At 39.9% G+C, this 17,559-nt stretch overlaps 1 long non-coding RNA gene across 2 annotated transcripts in view; it reads right to left on the bottom strand.

The window, feature by feature from the left end:
* LOC146397200 (uncharacterized) overlaps window positions 1–15,828 on the bottom strand; it is a 76,141-nt gene extending 60,313 nt beyond the window's left edge. The window contains exons 1-2 of one of the 2 annotated variants that reach the window (XR_014823723.1): window positions 15,675–15,828; window positions 15,103–15,197 (exon numbers count right to left, since the gene is read on the bottom strand). This is a non-coding gene — a long non-coding RNA (uncharacterized LOC146397200). The remainder of the gene's footprint in view (window positions 1–15,102; window positions 15,198–15,674) is intronic. The other variant, XR_014823722.1, reaches the window with a different exon arrangement.
* Between the last annotated feature and the right edge of the window lie 1,731 nt (window positions 15,829–17,559).

Here is a 17,559-nt window from a genome sequence, read left to right as displayed (position 1 = left end):
AAAAGAAAAAACTTTCAACACCATGTGCATAAAGCATGTGCTAATAGTGTTAAAATGCTATATACAGCAGAATGTTAATAATGTTATCTTTAAATTATACAATTTGGGATGATTTTTATTTTCATCTGTTTATCCCTGTTTATTTAATACTGCCTGTGAAATAAGCCCAAATCATAAATCCAGAGTTATTTCTTCAATGACCCCTCGGTCTTTCCCCTTTCTCCCTCACTAAGTGAATAAATGATAGAAGAGGCTGGAACTTGTTATCACCAATTAATAGTCATTAACCCCCTCCCCTCTTGCACAGCCTCTGTAATTTGCAGAATACAGAAATGAGTATGAAATTCTCTGCCCTGGATCTCTATCCACTTTACTGAACCTATTAGTGCTTTCTGCTTTTAAGCTAGAACTTTAGGCAGCATATCCAAAATGATGATATGTTCACACGTAAAGCAAGTAACTAAAACTTACATGAATATGAGCCTGTCTTACATACCTAAAAGCTCACTGTAGCTTTTATCTGTGTAGTTTATCATTTCTCAGAACTGCAACTATGTCATTTGCACTGTCATTTCAGAGATGGTTAAAAGGTTGATTTTGAATATGAAAAATAATTCTTAGACTACATAACAGGTCTATAATTGCTAATTAATCACTCATATTGAAAGGTAGCCAGGGGAGTTCTCACTGTGGTACAGTGAGTTAACAACCCAACTATAGTGACTTGGGCTGCTGTGGAGGTGCAGATTCAAATCCCTAGCCCAGCACAGTAGCTGCAGCTTGGATTCAATCTCTGGCCCAGGAACTTACATGTGCCATGGGTGTGGCCATGAAAAAATTTTATTTAAAAAAATAAAGGGGATTTCCACTTGTGGCTCAGCAGAAATGAATCTGACTAGCACCCATGAGGATGCAGGTTCAATCCCTGGCCTTGCTCAGTGGGTTAAAGATCAAGCATTGCCGTGAGCTATGGTGCAGATCAAAGATGTGGCTCAGATCCCGTGTTGCTATGGCTGTGGTATAGGCCAGCAGCTACAGCTCCAATTTGACCCCTAGCCTGGGAACCTCCATATGCCACTGGCATGGCCCTAAAAAGATAAAAAAAAAAAAAAAAAGAAGAAGAAGAAGAAGAAAAAGAAAGGTAGCCAGAGCCAAATAGACTAACCATTTATTACTCTTATGTTCTATGGTTTAATGTTTTTAATTAACTTAACCAAATTCTGGCAAACTTTCTATTAAGAAAAACAAAATCCAAGATAACAAGGAACCACTTTTTGATGGTTCATGTTCACTTAAATATATTTTTTTAGTATAGCATTTATTTATTTTTTATTACTCAATGAATTTATTACATTTGTAGTTGTATAATGATCATCACAATCCAATTTTATAGAATTTCCATCTCACAACCCCAGCGCATCCCCCCACCCCCAGAACTGTCTCCTTTGGAAACCATAAGTTTTTCAAAGTCTGCGAGTCAGTATCTGTTCTGCAAAGAAGTTCAGTCTGTCAATCTTTTTTCAGATTCCACATATCAGTGAAAGCATTTGATGTTGGTGTCTCATTGTATGGCTGACTTCACTTAGCATGATAATTTCTAGGTCCATCCATGTTGCTAAAAATGCTGGTATTTCGTTCCTTTTAATGGCTAAGTAATATTCCATTGTGTATATGTACCACATCTTCTTGGTCCATTCCTCTGTTGATGGATATTTAGGTTGTTTCCATGCCTTGGCTATTGCAAATAGTGTTGCAATGAACATCAGAGTACCTGTGTCTTTTTGAGTCATGGTTTTCTCTGGATAGATGCCCAGGAGTGGGATTGCTGGGTCAAATGTGTGTTCTATTTTTAGTTTCCTGAGGACTCTCCATACTCTTTTCCACAGTGGTTGCACCAATTTACAATCCCACCAACAGTGTGCTAGGGTTCCTTTTTCTCGACACCCTCTCCAGCACTTACTGTTTGTAGACTTTTGGATGATGGCCATTCTGACTGGTGTAAGGTGGTACCTCATCGGGGTTTTGATTGGCATTTCTCTTATAATGAGTGATTTGAACATCTTTTCATGTGTTTTTTGGCCATCCGTACATCTTCTTTGGAGAATTGTCTGTTTAGAACTTCTGTCCATTTTTTGATGGGGTTGTTTATTTTTTTGGAATGGAGCTGCAGAAGGTGTTTACAAGTTTTGGAGGTTAATCCCTTGTCAGTTGATTCATTTGCAAAGACTTTCTCCCATTCTGTGGGTTGTCTTTTTGTTTTGTTTAGGGTTTCCTTTGCTGTGCAGAAACTTTTAAGTTTAATTAGGTCCCATTTGTTTATTTTTGTTTTCACTGTCATTACCCTAAGAGGTGGATCTGAGAAGATGTTGCTGTCGTTTATGTCAAGAGAGTGTTTGGCCTATGTTTTCCTCTAAGAGCTTTATAGTGTCTGGTCTTATATGTAGGTCTTTAATCCATTTTGAGTTTATTTTTGTGTATGGTGTTAGGGAGTGTTCTAATTTCATTCTTTTCCATGTGGCTGTCCAGTTTTCCCAGCACCACTTATTGAACAGGCTGTCTTTTCTCTCATTGTATATTCTCACCTCAAAGTAAAAAATGACCATATAAATTGCATACTAATGATAAAACATATTTCAAAAGACAAAGGCCAACATAAAGTACTATTTATTTTTTAAAAACTGAGCATTCCTATTTTATTTATTATTTTGTCTTTTGTCTTTTATAGGGCCGTGCCCATGGCACATGGAGGTTCCCAGGCTAGGGGTCTAATCGGAGCTGTTGCTGCAAACCTACGCCACAGTCACAGCAACGCCAGATCCAAGCCACGCCTGTGACCTACACCACAGCTCACAGCAACACTGGATCCTTAACCCACTGAGCCAGGCCAGGGATCGAACCCACAACCTCATGGTTACTAGTCGCATTCGTTGCCACTGCACCACAATGGGAACTCTGAGCATTCCTATTTTAAGCAAGAGAGAATTTGCAATACAGTGGGTAACTTTAAACATGAATAAATTCTAAATTTTACCTGGTAAGAAAAATAAGTGAATTTTATCTTCTTTTACTCCTTAACTAATAAGATCTAACAAACTCCTTTATTCCTATGAGGTAGCACGTACCAGATCAAACAAATATAAACTTACAAAACTTTTGAAATTATGTGATTATTCATTTGGGCCAATTTTTATCGGTTACTTCCTAATATTTTCCTACATCAATCACTGATGATCTTAGGAAGAGAAATATTGGCCGAAAGGTACTTGTCCTTTTAGAATACTGAAGCAAAGTTTTCATCCTTTTAGAGCTATCAATTCCCACTGAGAACCAACTCTTTTGACAGTATTAAATAAATAATAAGAATAGGAATTCCCCTAGTGGCTCAGTGGAAACAAATCTGACTAGCATCCATGACAATACAGGTTTGATCCCTGGCCTTGCTCAGTGGGTTAAGAATCCAGTGTTGCCGTGAGCAGTGATATAGGTGGCAGACGTGGCTTGGATCTGGCATTGCTGTGGCTGTGGTGTAGGCCAGGGGCTACAGCTCTGATTCAACCCCTAGCTGGGAACTTCCATATGCTGAGGGTGTGGCCCTAAAATAAATAAATACATAAACAAATAAATAATAAGAATAAATTTATAGCATCCAATGTCTGATACAGCACCCAGCTAAATGAATTTTAAGACAATGTTAAGTACTTTGAAATCTTCAGAGAGTAGAAAGGATGATATACTGTATCTGGAACATCATTCTATCAGAAATTAATATTTCAATTCTTCATTTTATTTCAATATTTTCACTTTGCTCTCTTATATTGCCTATCTGTATTTTATAGAAATGACTGGGTTTAATATAATACAGAAATAAGCAAAAAAGTTCTATGTAGCTCAAAATTTTTTAAGGGGTGGTGGTCTAGTCCTTCCTATCATTGGTGTTTAATAAAAGTTTATTGCATTATGTTGAATAGCACTGAACCAGTACTTAAAAGAAGCATCTGTTACATAATAGAGATAAACTCTCTTTTTACTCTCTCTGGGACCACTGGCTGGTCATGTGCCCAATCTGGGCCTCAGTCTCCTCATCTAATAAAAATGTTGGCGGGAGTTCCCCTCGTGGCACAGTGGTTAACGAATTTGACTAGGAACCATGAGGTTGCGGGTTTGGTCCCTGCCCTTGCTCAGTGGGTTAAGGATCTGGTGTTGCCGTAAGCTGTGGTGTAAGGTTGCAGATGCGGCTCGGATCCCGCGTTGCTGTGGCTCTGGCATAGGCTGGCGGCTACAGCTCTGATTAGACCCCTAGCCTGGGAACCTCCATATGCCAGGGGAGCGGCCCAAAGAAATAGCAAAAAAAAAAGCCCCCCAAAAAAATAAAAAATAAAAAAATAATAAATAAAAATGTTGGCACTATTCACAACAGCCAAGATATGGAAACAACCTAAACGTCCATCAACAGATGAATGGATTAAGACTATGCGGTACATATACATAATAGAATACTATTCAATCATAAAAAAGAACAAAATAATGCCATTTGCAGCAGCATGGATACAACTAGAGATTCTCATACTAAGTGAAGTAAGTCAGAAAGAGAAAGACAAAATACCATATGATATCACTTATATATGGAATCAAATATATGGCACAAATGCAACTTTCTACAGAAAAGAAACTTGTGGACTTGGAGAACAGACTTGTGTTTGCCAAGAGGGAGGGGGAAGGAGTGGAATGGACTTGGAGTTTGGGGTTTGGGGTTAATAGATGCAAACTATTGCATCTGGAGTGGATAAACAATGAGATCCTGCTGCATGGCATAGGGAACTATATCTAGTCACTTGTGATGGAACATGATGGAGGATAATGTGAGAAAAAGAATATATATATATATATATATATATATATATATATATATATATATATGTATGACTGAGTCACTTTTCTATACAGCAGAAATTGACAGAACATTGTAAATCCACTATACTGGAAAAAATAAATATCTTTAAAAAAATGTTGGCAATCTCCAGCTGCAGTTTGAGCACATGAAATCCAAGTTGAGAAATACTTGTGCTTGAAAATGTCTAATTAGGGTGGCTTGTGACAATACAGGGGTACTTCATTAGAAATCCCAACCTAAGAACCCTCAATTTTAGAGGACTCCAAAGTTCATACATTGAGAAAACTAAATTTCCTCACAAGAAAGATAAAACAATTACCTTCAAATATCAATTCACCTTGACTAATGGCATAATTTCCTCAAAATGATTTTGGAATCAAACCAGCTATTCCACCCAGAGTGCACCCTTCCAGAGCCAAAGAAATTTATTTTTTATAAGTGAAGATATCAAGGATCATCATATATAAGTAACCCCTAAGTTCCCAAGGGTTGAGATATGTGGAAACTATACTGCTCACATTCACAAGTTTTAAACATAAAGGTATAGTCAATAATCTATAAACTTTAAAAATGACAAGTATAAACATACCTGGGTCTTAACACAAATTGAAACTTACAAACTGATATCTCTTTCTAGACCACTTCATCTGTGATCAAATTTTACTATAGGCACTTTGCCAGTAGTTATAGGCAAAATGGTTCTGAAATCTGATTTAAAACAAAAACAAAAACAAAAAAATCTCACTAGGTTAAATAATTTTAATAAAACCAAAAGCAATTTCTATTGTTTTAAAGCTGTAATTTAAAGTTTCATACCTGGATGTCATTTAAGAATTTTCACCAAATTTTCAATTATTTCCTTATAATTGAATTTCTAAAAAACAAAAGATATAAATAATAAAGTTTGTCTGACTGACAAAAAAAAGATATGTGGAAAATAAAAACAAACAAAAGGAATTTGGTAATTACTTAGGCTGTTTCTTCCCTTTTTCAGTATCACCATGAATTCATTCACAGAACTAAGGAGCATTTTTAACATTCCATTATGGTTTCACTTCTGGTAGTTCTGACTCCCCTGAGATGAAAATAGTGAGGACTATTTCTTTGAAACTTGGGTCCCAGACGAAGATTCCCTGCCCTAAGAGATGAGCACACTTCCTCCTTTCTGATGGCTGATGTGTAGTTTATCGAGCTTCCCTCTTCCCCAGCCTGCCAAGAAGCTTAAACTTGAGGTCGAAACTCAATCACGTGAACAACTGCATTTAGCATATTTTCCTTGTCCTTTTTCATATAGCCTGCTTTTCTATTTTATTAACCTTGTTGCTAAGTCGCTTTTCATAAGTCATTGCAAACTCTTTTGGAGAGAGGTGAAGTATAAATAAATACAACTGTAAAATGAGCATAACATGTAAAAATTACAGTCTCTATTCAAAGAACAACATTCTTCACATCTATAGAAGGATATTAAAATTAAAAGTGAACTTATTTGGAAGTGAACAGCATGATATCAGCAAAATTTAGACAAGTAAGTAATTTGTTAGATGCTTCATCAACTGTCTCAATCCATTTTGCTTTATTAATCTCTTGGGGGAAATTGAGACCTCTCTGAACACTTGAAGTGCTCAATTAAATTAAATATTTTGTGAAAATACATGTAACTAATTCTTAGGTGAACGTCTCACTTCAAAGTGGAAACAAAACTCTTAAGAACCGGAGGCTCTATGTTATTTAGGGGAGTGTTGGCTGTAAAACAAACTCAAAAATGCATAAAGGCTCAAACACACTTAAAGTTTATATTTCGATTTCAGAGAGAGAGGATTAAGATGGCAGAATATAAGGACTGGAGTTCAACTTCTCTCCTAAAAACAACAAAATTCACAACTAAAGACTGAGCAATCTCCACCAAAATGGACCGGAAACCTTACAAAAGATACCCTACACCAGAAGAAAAAGAGGAGGCCACATCAAGAGGCAGGAGGGGCAGTTTCACGATATAAACAACCCCATACCTCTGGGGTGGGAAGCTCCACAGTCTGAAAACTAACTGGTTCACAGAGACTCACCTACAAGAGTGAGAGTTCTAAGCCCCATATCAAACCTTCACGTGCGGGGATCTGGCACTGGGAGAAAGAGCCCCTGGAGCATCTGGCATTGAAAGCCAGTGGGGCTTATGTGCAAGAGCTCCACAAGACTGGGGGAAACGGAGACCCCATTCTTAAAAGACACACACAGACTTTCACGTGCACTGGGTTCCAGGGCAGAGCAAGGTCTCCATAGGAATCTGGGTCAAACCTGACTGCAGTTCTTGGAGGACATCCTGGGAAAACAGGGGTGAATGTGGCTTGTTGTGAGAGAGGGACATTGAAGGCAAAGCTCTCGGGAATATTCATCAGTAAAGTGCCTTTCTCTGGAGGTGGCCATTTTGGGAAAATCTGGCCCCACCCATCAGTCAGTGCTGAGAAGCCTCAGGGCAAACAACAATCCAGGTGGGATCACAGCCCTGCCCCTCAGTAAACAGGCTACCTAAAGACTTCCCAGTCACACAGCCACCTCTAATCCCATCCAGAGACTAAGCCCCACCCACCAGAGGGATTAGAATCAGCTCCACCTACCAGGGGGGGCATCAGCCCCTCCCATCAGGAAGCCTACAGCAAGCCCCCATACCGACTTCAGCCACAAGGGGGGCAGACACCAGAAGTAAGAGAGGCTACAACTCTATTATCTGTAAAAAGGGCACCACACCAAAAACCTATAAAAATGAAAAGACAGAGAACTATAACTCAGATGAGGGAGAAAGGAAAAAACCCAGAAAATCGGCTAAGCAATGAGGAGATTCTCAGCCTCCAGGAAAAAGACTTTAGATTGTTGGTGCTAAAGATGATGCAAGGCATTGGAAATAAACTGGAGGCAAAGATGGATGACTTACAGGAAACACTGAGCAAAGAGATACAAGATATAAAACTTAAACAAGAAGAGATGCAAAATACAATAACTGAAATAAAAAATTCACTAGAAGCAGCTAACAGCAGAATACAGGAGGCAGAAGAATGAATAAGCGAGGTAGAGGACAGATTAGTGGAAATTACGGATGCGGAACAGAAAAGAGAAAAAAGATTGAAAACAAATGAAGAGGGTCTCAGACAACTCTGGGACAACGTGAAACACATAAACATCTGTATTACAGGGGTGCCAGAAGGAGAAGGGAGAGAGAAGGGGACAGAAAAAGTATTCCAAGAGATAATAGCCAAAAACTTCCCTAACATGGGAAAGGAACCACTCACTCAAATCCAGGTAGCACGAGTACCATATAAAATAAGCCCAAGGGGGAATACACCAAGACACATATTAATCAAACTAACCAAAATTAAAGACAAAGAGAAAATCTTGAAAGCAGCTAGGGAAAAGAAACAAGTAACACACAAGGGAACCCCAATAAGGTTATCAGCAGATTTTTCAGCAGAAACTCTGCAGGCCAGAAGGGAGTGGCACCATATACTTAACATGAAGAAAGAAAAAGCTCCAACCAAGATTACTTTACCCAGCAAGGCTCTCATTCCAATTTGAAGGAGAAATAAAAACCTTCTCAGATAAGCAAAAGCTGAGAGTATTCAGTAACACTAAACCAGCCTTACAACAAATACTAAAGGAACTTCTCTAGGCAGGAAAGAAAAGATCAGCAACAGGAAACAAAAATTCCACAAATGACAAGGCTCACCAGTAAAGGTACATATACAGTAAAGATACGAAATCATCCATGCACAATTATACCATCAAAATCAGAAATCATGAGAAGAGGTGGGTACAAATGCGGGACACCGGAGATGAACTTGCAATTAAGAGAACAACAACTTAAAACAATCTCATATACATATAGACTCTTACATCAAAACTTCAGAATAACTGCAAACCAAAAATCTACAATTGATACACAAACAAGGAATCCCTGGAGAAGAAATATATCTAATAGTAAATAAGTGCATAATACACCAGGAAGGGGGTCATTTGACATTATTCTTGGAATGCTGAAGTCTTCTTAGATCTGATTCTGATTTCCTCTCCATCAAAGAATTTATGATAATTATAATTAAATAAGGCAACTGTACAATTAAATAATACAGTTCTACAACTGTATTATTAATAACTATTTCTCTCCATGGCACAATGTAAGGTCTATAATGTCTTGTTTATCACATCACCTAAAGGTGTAATGCCTTTATTGAAGAATCAATAAGATGTAACAAATTGTGAGGACATATTTGTATAGTTACACTGTTTTTTAACCAATTTATGCATTTTATATTTTACTTATTTTCAGAGGGTGTATTATTTTTGTTATTCTTACTAGTTAAGGTATTCTTTCTATGATGCTATATAAAATATTTAATGGTATATAAGGCTTTCTTCTTTATAAATTTTAGTTGCATAATATACATGATTTTAATATAATGCTAATTTTTAAAGAAAAATTGAAATGTAATAGATAATACCAAGTAGTAAAGATGAAAGCCATACAAAATGGGATAAAGTATAGAATAAATTTCCTATTTGTCTCAGCATATTTTCCATTCCACTTCTCCAGAGGGAATCACTTAATCTGTTTCTTAAGATCCATGATATAATAATCTGTGTGAATGTAATTGTGTTTAAATATATGTATTTTATTCTGTAAAAAAAATAAAATAAAATTACCAAAAAAAACCTGAAGTATAGTTGACTTACAATATCATATTAAAGTCAAGTGTACACAGTGATTTAATATTTTATAGATGATAATCCACATATTTTTATTATAAAATATTGGCTATATTCCTTGTGCTATACATACCTGTAGTTTATTTATTTTTTACCTAGCAGTCTGTACCCCTTAATCCCCTTCCTCTACCTTGCACCTCCCCCACCCCACTCGCCAATGGTAACCACTATTTTGTTCTCTGTACCCGTGAGTCTGTTCGTTTTGCTATATTCATTCATTCGTTTTTTTATTTCATATAAATGAAACATATAGTGTCTTTCTCCATCTGACTTATGTCATTAAGCATAGTACCCTACAGGTTCATCCATGTTGTTGCAAACAGCAAGAACTTCATTCTTTTTATGACAGTCACTTCAGACCACTGTTTTGTATAATTGTTCAGAAGAGGATAGGTGGAGGTGGATAATCATCACTGAGAAGGAAGAACAGCCTCCAGAGGAATGGATGAGGAGCACAAAGTGAGGATACTTGACAGAGAAGAAGTAAAGCCCTAACGAAGCCTGAAAGGAGACCGTGAATTGTTCCTCGCCCCATTGTTCAATATTCCCTTAGTAATTTAACCCCCATGCATCCTCAAGTTTTGGCAAGACACACGACCTCCCATCTTGAAACTACATTTCCCAGCTAGATATGGCCCTGTGACTAAGTTCTCAACAATGGCATAGAAGCAGAAAGTCCTGGGGGCACTTTCACAGAAGGACTTTTTCCCCCTCTACTCACTTTCCTTTTTCAACCATGACCCTAGAACAGGACATCTTGTTCATTTTGTAACATGGACTAATTTGGCATGCTGGTGAATGTCCTGAGATCTTAAAGAATGATGCATTAAATACATAAAGATACAAAGGATTACAAAGGAAATCAATCATACCAAAATTATAAGAATTACGAAGGAAATCAATCATCATGAAATACAGTTATAAAATATTTTTCAGTAAATGTATGATATGTTACCCTATTTCTTTATTGATATATTACATAATACAATTTAACCAGGGGGGTCTACTGACTAACGTGATTTTAAGGTGATGAGTATAAATGGTAGTTGAGATAACTGCAGTAACTATAATGTATTTTGACAATACCTGTGCCTTCCAATGGTTACAAAGTCTCTAGTCCTAACATCCCTATGAGTTGTCACCCATAATTGAAGAAGAAACTACATTTCTGTCAGCGGTTTTCTTATTCAAGCTCATAGACATTCCAAAGTCTATCCACAGACCCCAGATTAGAGGATATTAGAGCAACTAGATAGAAGGAACATGAGACCCTGGATGACCCATGCAACAGAACCACCACCTGCCCTGGACTCCCTCCCTATTGATCTCTGGACTGTTACTTAAACAGAGAGAAATTTCTATAGTCATCCCTTTTTCTGTATATGTCTTTCAGTTATGACAGCTGAGCTGTACTCCAACTCAGTAGTTCTCAAACTTTTTGGTCTTCAGATCCCTTTAGAATCTTAAAAATTGTTGAGGACTTCTAATAATTGAGGGTATCAGAGACCTGACTTTGGGAATTGCTGCTGTGACTAATACAACCTCCAAGACCTAAAGCAGGCAATAAACTGGATGGGGACTGCTCAGAAAAAAGGGACACAAGGTGATAAGAAATGGGTCAGTGTGAAGTTTAATGCCCTACACCATGATCCTGGCCAAGCCAATCCCTGAGAGAGTGCTGTAATACAGCAGGACCCCACGGGACTTTTGTGGGACAGGACCGTCCTCTCCCCACCCCAATCATGTCCTCCAGCTGACTCTGGCCTGTAGCTAAAGATTAAATTTAGTCACAGAAATGAAAAAAATACAGAAGCAAAGGAAAGCAATCAAGACAAAATAATGATAGTTTAATCATTTGTTAACCAAAGAAAGACAAGGACCTTTAGTTCCTCCTCAAGGGCTATAGATTAACAGTCTGAGCTGCATCCTTTCAGCAGTTCTGTAGAGCCTGAAACCCCCACCAGGTGGAAGAAGTTAACTATATGATGAGCAGACTGTAGCCATGACAGAAGCTGCTCCATCTTTTCCATTTCTGAAAAGTGGCCTCAAGGAAATAGGAACAAAATGACCCTGGAACTGAAGATTAACTGTACTTAAAATAATCAAGATGACTCTGGTGAAAGCATCGTCAAAATGATTTTGTTTGTTTGTTTTTCAGGGCTGTGCCTGCAGCATATGGAGGTTCCCAGGCTAGGGGTCAAATGGGAGCTACAGCTGCTGACCTACACCACAGCCACAGCCACAGCAACACAAGATCTGAGCCGCATCTGTGACCCATACCACAGCTCACAGCAACGCCGGACCCCCAACCCACTGAGTGAGGCCAGGGATTGAACCCACATCCTCATGGTTCCCAGTCAGATTTGTTTCCACTGCACCACAACGGGAACTCTTCAAGATGATTGTTGAAGCTGATTGTGCTGTTCTGCACATAGCACACACACACACATCCCCCCCAACCCCCCACACACCTAATGCCTATGTACCCCTGCAACTCCCCTCTCAAAGCTCTAGCCCCCTGACTGGCAAGTGCGGTGTTGCTTCTTTGGGATAGGAATCCACCTTCTCCCTAGGATTGCCAGCCTCCTCAATAAAGCTATCTTTCCTTTTACTCAACACTGGTCTCTCAGCATCGGATTCTTGAGGGAGGAGCAGCCAAACCCGAGTTCTGGTAACAGTATGGACATTAGTTCCACAGGCTGCCCTGGACAGGCCAGCATCTGGGTTTCATTAACTTCCCTGACCACTCTCATCAAGGTTTTGCCCAGCCAAGAAGGCCTCTCAGGTTCTCGTTATTGAGATCTAGTCATTTCTCTTGTTTTGTCCATGTAGTATTCCTTCTGCACCCCACCTCTTTTCCAGACTGCCTATTTTCTGAAATAGCTCCCATCTCCAAATCTGTCCAGAGGTTTTGCAGTGGGATGGGGAAGGTTACAGTATGACCCAGCTCTCAGGCTGCAGCTAATCAATGCAGAGGTGGACCTTGGACTCAAGCTATGCCCATAACACTTTGCTGAAAATGTCGACCCTGGGAGTGCACATTGGTCAGTCTCTCTCCAGATGGCTGAAGCTGTAAGAGAGAAACCAGTGGTTCACAAACCAGACATGCATTAGAACCAATCACCAGGAGGGCTTGTTAGACTGCTGGGCACTACTACCCCAGCAGTCTGATTCTGTAGGTCTGGGGGAGGGCCTGAGATTTTGCATTTCTAATGATTACCCAGGTGAGCCTAACACTGCTACTTTGAGGACCACTCTTTGATGTAAAATTCAAAAACTATCAGGGCTCGAGGTCCTGGGTCCCATTCCATAACTACAGAGGTTGAAAAAAAAAAAAAATGTGTCTGGAGAGAGAGAAAAAAAGAGATAAACAGACAAAGGGGCAGGGGTGAGAGGGAAGGCAGTAGGAGGAAGAACTAGACGTAGAGATAGAAATAGAAAGAGACAGACAGATAGAGAGCCTGAAATATAGAAGTATGAGATTCACAGATACCATCCTGGAAGTATTCAAGGGCTGTTCCAGTGGTTCCTGAAACTCAGCCACGTGCCTATGAGGCTTCACAAAATCCCCTGCATCCTTGTAATATAATAAAATGTAAGTTATAGTTGGGTTTCTGCCCCCATTAAGCCTAATATCTTAACAGATATACTCTCCCAGAACCACCCTCGCAGAACTGGCCTTTCCCTGAAATTGGAGCCATAAACCAAGGAAATAGAAACAAAATTGTCATGAAGCCTCACCCAGACACCAAGACTGAGCTAAGATCTGCATCAAAGTTGTTAGTTGTAAAGACACTCAACGCCAACAGCATTCTCAGCCACAGCTCAGGGGATAGCATCACAGACACAGGCAGGCTCTGGTGAGAACACATTGTTACGATCCAGCTCTGCAGCCTGCCAGGTACTTAAACTCCCTAAGCCTCAGTTTCCTTATCTATAAGCTGAGGATCACAACAGCACCTGGCTCAGAAGATACTTGTGAAAATGAAACGAGATCTGTAGGGCAGCTTAACACATCTGGAGGAGATGAGCTCTCAAAAATGTTGATTACGGTTATTATTAATTATCATTTCTGGTCTCTTCACACTATGATTCTGGATCTGCAGAACCAAATTCATGGACCTTGGTCTCTGGTCCTCTGGATCTGGCTTTTATGCCTGATCTTTCCAGGCTATGTAATCCCATATACAGCTCCTCACTCCAGGTCCAGCCCTAGGGGATCCAGCTAATAGTTTTACCAGGAGATAATTCAGGCTTCCAAACCATCATAGCTGTTAATTCTATCAAAGATTGAGCATCTTCGAGTGTCCTAGCCCCAACCATCTAGGTACGATTTCAAGGCAAAATAAGACCTGAGAAGGGATTTCAGCAAACTGGTAACAAGGGTTAGCTTATAAGTGACAAGATGATGGAAACACGGTATGGTGAGAAGAGTTCCAATCCTAGGTTCAGGTGTTATTGGGGTTTCTCATGAAGTGTCCATGGCTTCGGGTATGGGGATCTGGGACCAGGATAAAGAATCTGATAAGGGGTAGAGAGACATCACTCCTGTTAGCCAGTACACCCACAATGCCAGACACTTTCATCACCTACCACGCAACCATGGCAAAATCAATCCCTGTCTTCAGTTTCTCCTATATTCAGCTTGCTGGGCTCTGTGCCCTAAAAACCCAGGATAGCCACCTGCCACAGGGCCAACTCCTAGAATAAACCAACCCTCACATCCTAATAAGGGACAGCACCTAAAAACAGTTAACACAAGTTCTATACCCTTTGGATATTTCCATCCATTAGACCCTCATCTCTGTTATCCTCATAAATCCTCTCTCATGCTGTCATGTGCTTCTACCACTTCTACCCAATTCACCTGCCTTCTCCTACTCACCTCGGTAGCAGTGTCTTCTCTGTTCTCTGGGGCTTCTTTCCATGAACAAAATGTGACCCTCCTCTGGGAACAGTGTCTGCTTAATAACCTTCTCAAATTGGGGCTGTGGATTCTCCCATGACCCCAGCATCTCCCCTGACTCTTTCAAAATTTCCTCCTCTGAGCCTTTCCCATTCATTTCATGGTTTTGGTTATTGCCTATGTATTGATAATTACTAAAGCTTTATTTCCATCCCATCTTTTCCTCTGGTCACCAGATTCGTATATCTAAACTGCCCTTGGAAATCTCTAAAGTTGTCCCATAGGCACCTTGAAATCAAACGTTCTAAATAGAACACTCCCATCTCCTCCACTCAGCCCTAAGCAACCATCAGTCTACTTTCTATCTCTGGATTTACCCTTTCTAGACATTTTATATAAATGGAATCATACAATATGTGGTCTTTTGTGACTAGCTTCTCCCTTAGTATAATGTTTTTAAAGATCCATCTAATGCCCTGTAAGCAGCCCTGAACTAAAGGTGGGCGAGGAGATACAGAAAACACCATATTCTGCACCCAGAGTTGATCCTTACCATTGACCAGAAACTCCTCTGTTTGTGATCATCTCTGCCTCTCAATTGGCCAGTCCAAAGAATGTCCTCACTCATCTTCCGCAACTCTCTTCCTGCTTGACAGAGAAAGTGGGGAGTAAAAAACCAGAAGGAACTACAGTAAACTACATTAAATTCCTTTCCCTACCCTTCTCCTCTGGGAAAAAATAAAGCCTTCCTTGTCTCTTTTTCTCACCCATTTCTAGGAAAATTTGTCCCTCTTATCCAAGGCTAATCTTTCACCTGGACTCTTGATCTTATTTTCCCCCCTTTCATCACTAAAGGTCTCAGGTCACCCCTGAACTGACACATATGATGAAAACTTCTCAATTGTAATGTTACTTTACCTCCACATAGCACCTGAGGTTGTTGCCCAATCTTCTAAAACTATTTCCTCCTTAGTTTCTATGACATTTCTCTTTTGCAGTTTTCCTTCTACATCTCTGGATATCCCCATTCAGTGTTTTGGTTAATCTGACACCCCTTGAATTTCTCTCCAAACATCCCACTTCCATCCCCATTGCCTCACTAGCATTGAGAATAGTCCAGAATACCTCCGTCTCAAGCCAAGATTACTGAGTTATTTTTCTAGCTCTCTTCTCCAGCCCAGCTCACCCTCCAGCCAACATCTATCAGTGTGGCTCCTCATCAGTCAGGCCTGATGGAGGGCAAGGTTGGTGGCAGAGATAAGTTCTAAAGCTGGTCCCCTCCCTGCTTCCCTCTGCCTGGGAGATGTACAAGATTTTCTATTGGGGAGCTGCTGCTTCTGTCTTGAAAAAAATCTCATCTGCCACAGTTGCAAACGAATACCAGGGGTTTTTAGACAATTGTATTCGACTTTCTAACCCAGCAGCAACTGTGGAGTACTCGCTAAGTTGAATCATCCTTTTGTCTTGATATCTCCCTCATCCCTAAACCCTGCACATCAGCTGCAACTTTCTGATAATGACTACCCCAGGATTGATACTGATTGGTAGCAATTGTGAATTGTTGAATGAACTGTGAATTATGAATTGTGAATATCCTATTCACTATTGGGATACTCATGTCTTTTAAGTCTGAAAGAGGAATCACATGCTTCACACAAAAGTAAATGCAATAATAATAATAACAACAGTAATAATAAAGACCACATTTTTCCTTTGATTTTGGCCTCCAAGTATCTCAGAATTAAATTTTTGTTTCAACTTAATAATTGTCTAAAGCCCCTATCTGTTGTATCTACAAAACTTTGTTCCTATTTTCCATTTGTCTTATCTCGAAGTCTTATTTGGATTTCTCATTTGATGTGTTAGTTTTCTATTGCTGCATACCAAATTGCCGTAAGGTTAGTGACTTAAAACAACATGCATTTATAATCTCTGCTTCTATGGGTCGGGAGTCAGACAGAGCTTAGCTGTTTCTTCTGCTTAGGGTCTCACAAAACTGCAATATAGGTGATGGCTGGACTGCATTCCTTTCTGGAACTCAAGATCACATGGTTGTTTGCGGAATTTAGTTTTGTGCAGATGTAGGACTGAGGTCTCCACTTCCTTCTTGGCTGTCAACCAGGGACCATTCCCAACTCTGTGCAGGCCCTCATAATTCCTGGCCCTCTCCCAGCCCTCTCACAACCCTGCAACTTACTTCTTCACAGCCAATAGGAGAACCTCCCAGTCTGCAAAGGCAGTCTTACATAATCCCACAGAATCACGGAAATGGCCATACTATCACTTTTGCCATATAACTTCATCAAGGGAGTAACTATCCCATTATATCTACAGATCCTACTCATACTCAAAGGGAGGAGATTATAGATGACACTGTACACCTGTCAGGTCCCCTCCTCGATTCCCTCATACCTAATCTTACATTTTTAGTTTTTGTTTTTTTTTTTTTTTTCTTTTTTTGGTGCCTTTTCTAGGGCTGCTCCTGCAGCATATGGAGGTTCCCAGGCTAGGGGTCAAATCGGAGCTGTAGCTGCAGGCCTACCCCAGAGCCACAGCAATGCGGGATCCAAGCCGTGTCTGCAATCTACACCACAGCTCTCGGCAACACTGGATCCTTAACCCACTGAGCAAGGCCAGGGATTGAACCTGCAACCTCATGGTTCCTAGTCAGATTCAGTAACCACTGCGCCATGACGGGAACTCCCATTTTTACTTTTTATGTTAAAAAATTGCATAACCATATGTATCCTGAAATCTATCTCGGATTTTTTTTTTTTTTTTTTCTTTTTAGAGTCGCACGTGTGGCATATGGAGGTTCCCAGGCTAGGGGTCAAATTGGAGCTGTAGCTGCTGGCCTCTACCACAGCCATAGCAATGCCAGACCGGAGTCTCCGACCTACACTATAGCTCACAGCTACACTGGATTCCTGACCCACTGAGCAAGGCCAGGGATCAAAACTGGATATTAGTTGGATTCGTTTCCACTACACCACAATGGGAACTCCTATCT

The sequence above is a fragment of the Sus scrofa genome, chromosome 13 (genome assembly GCF_054392235.1).
Source record: "Sus scrofa isolate SSC_HxYL_T2T_F1_AM1 chromosome 13, Sscrofa_HxYL_maternal_Yorkshire_Landrace_v2.0, whole genome shotgun sequence".
NCBI lineage: Eukaryota > Metazoa > Chordata > Mammalia > Artiodactyla > Suidae > Sus > Sus scrofa.
This window is presented reverse-complemented; position numbering and strand designations above follow the sequence as displayed.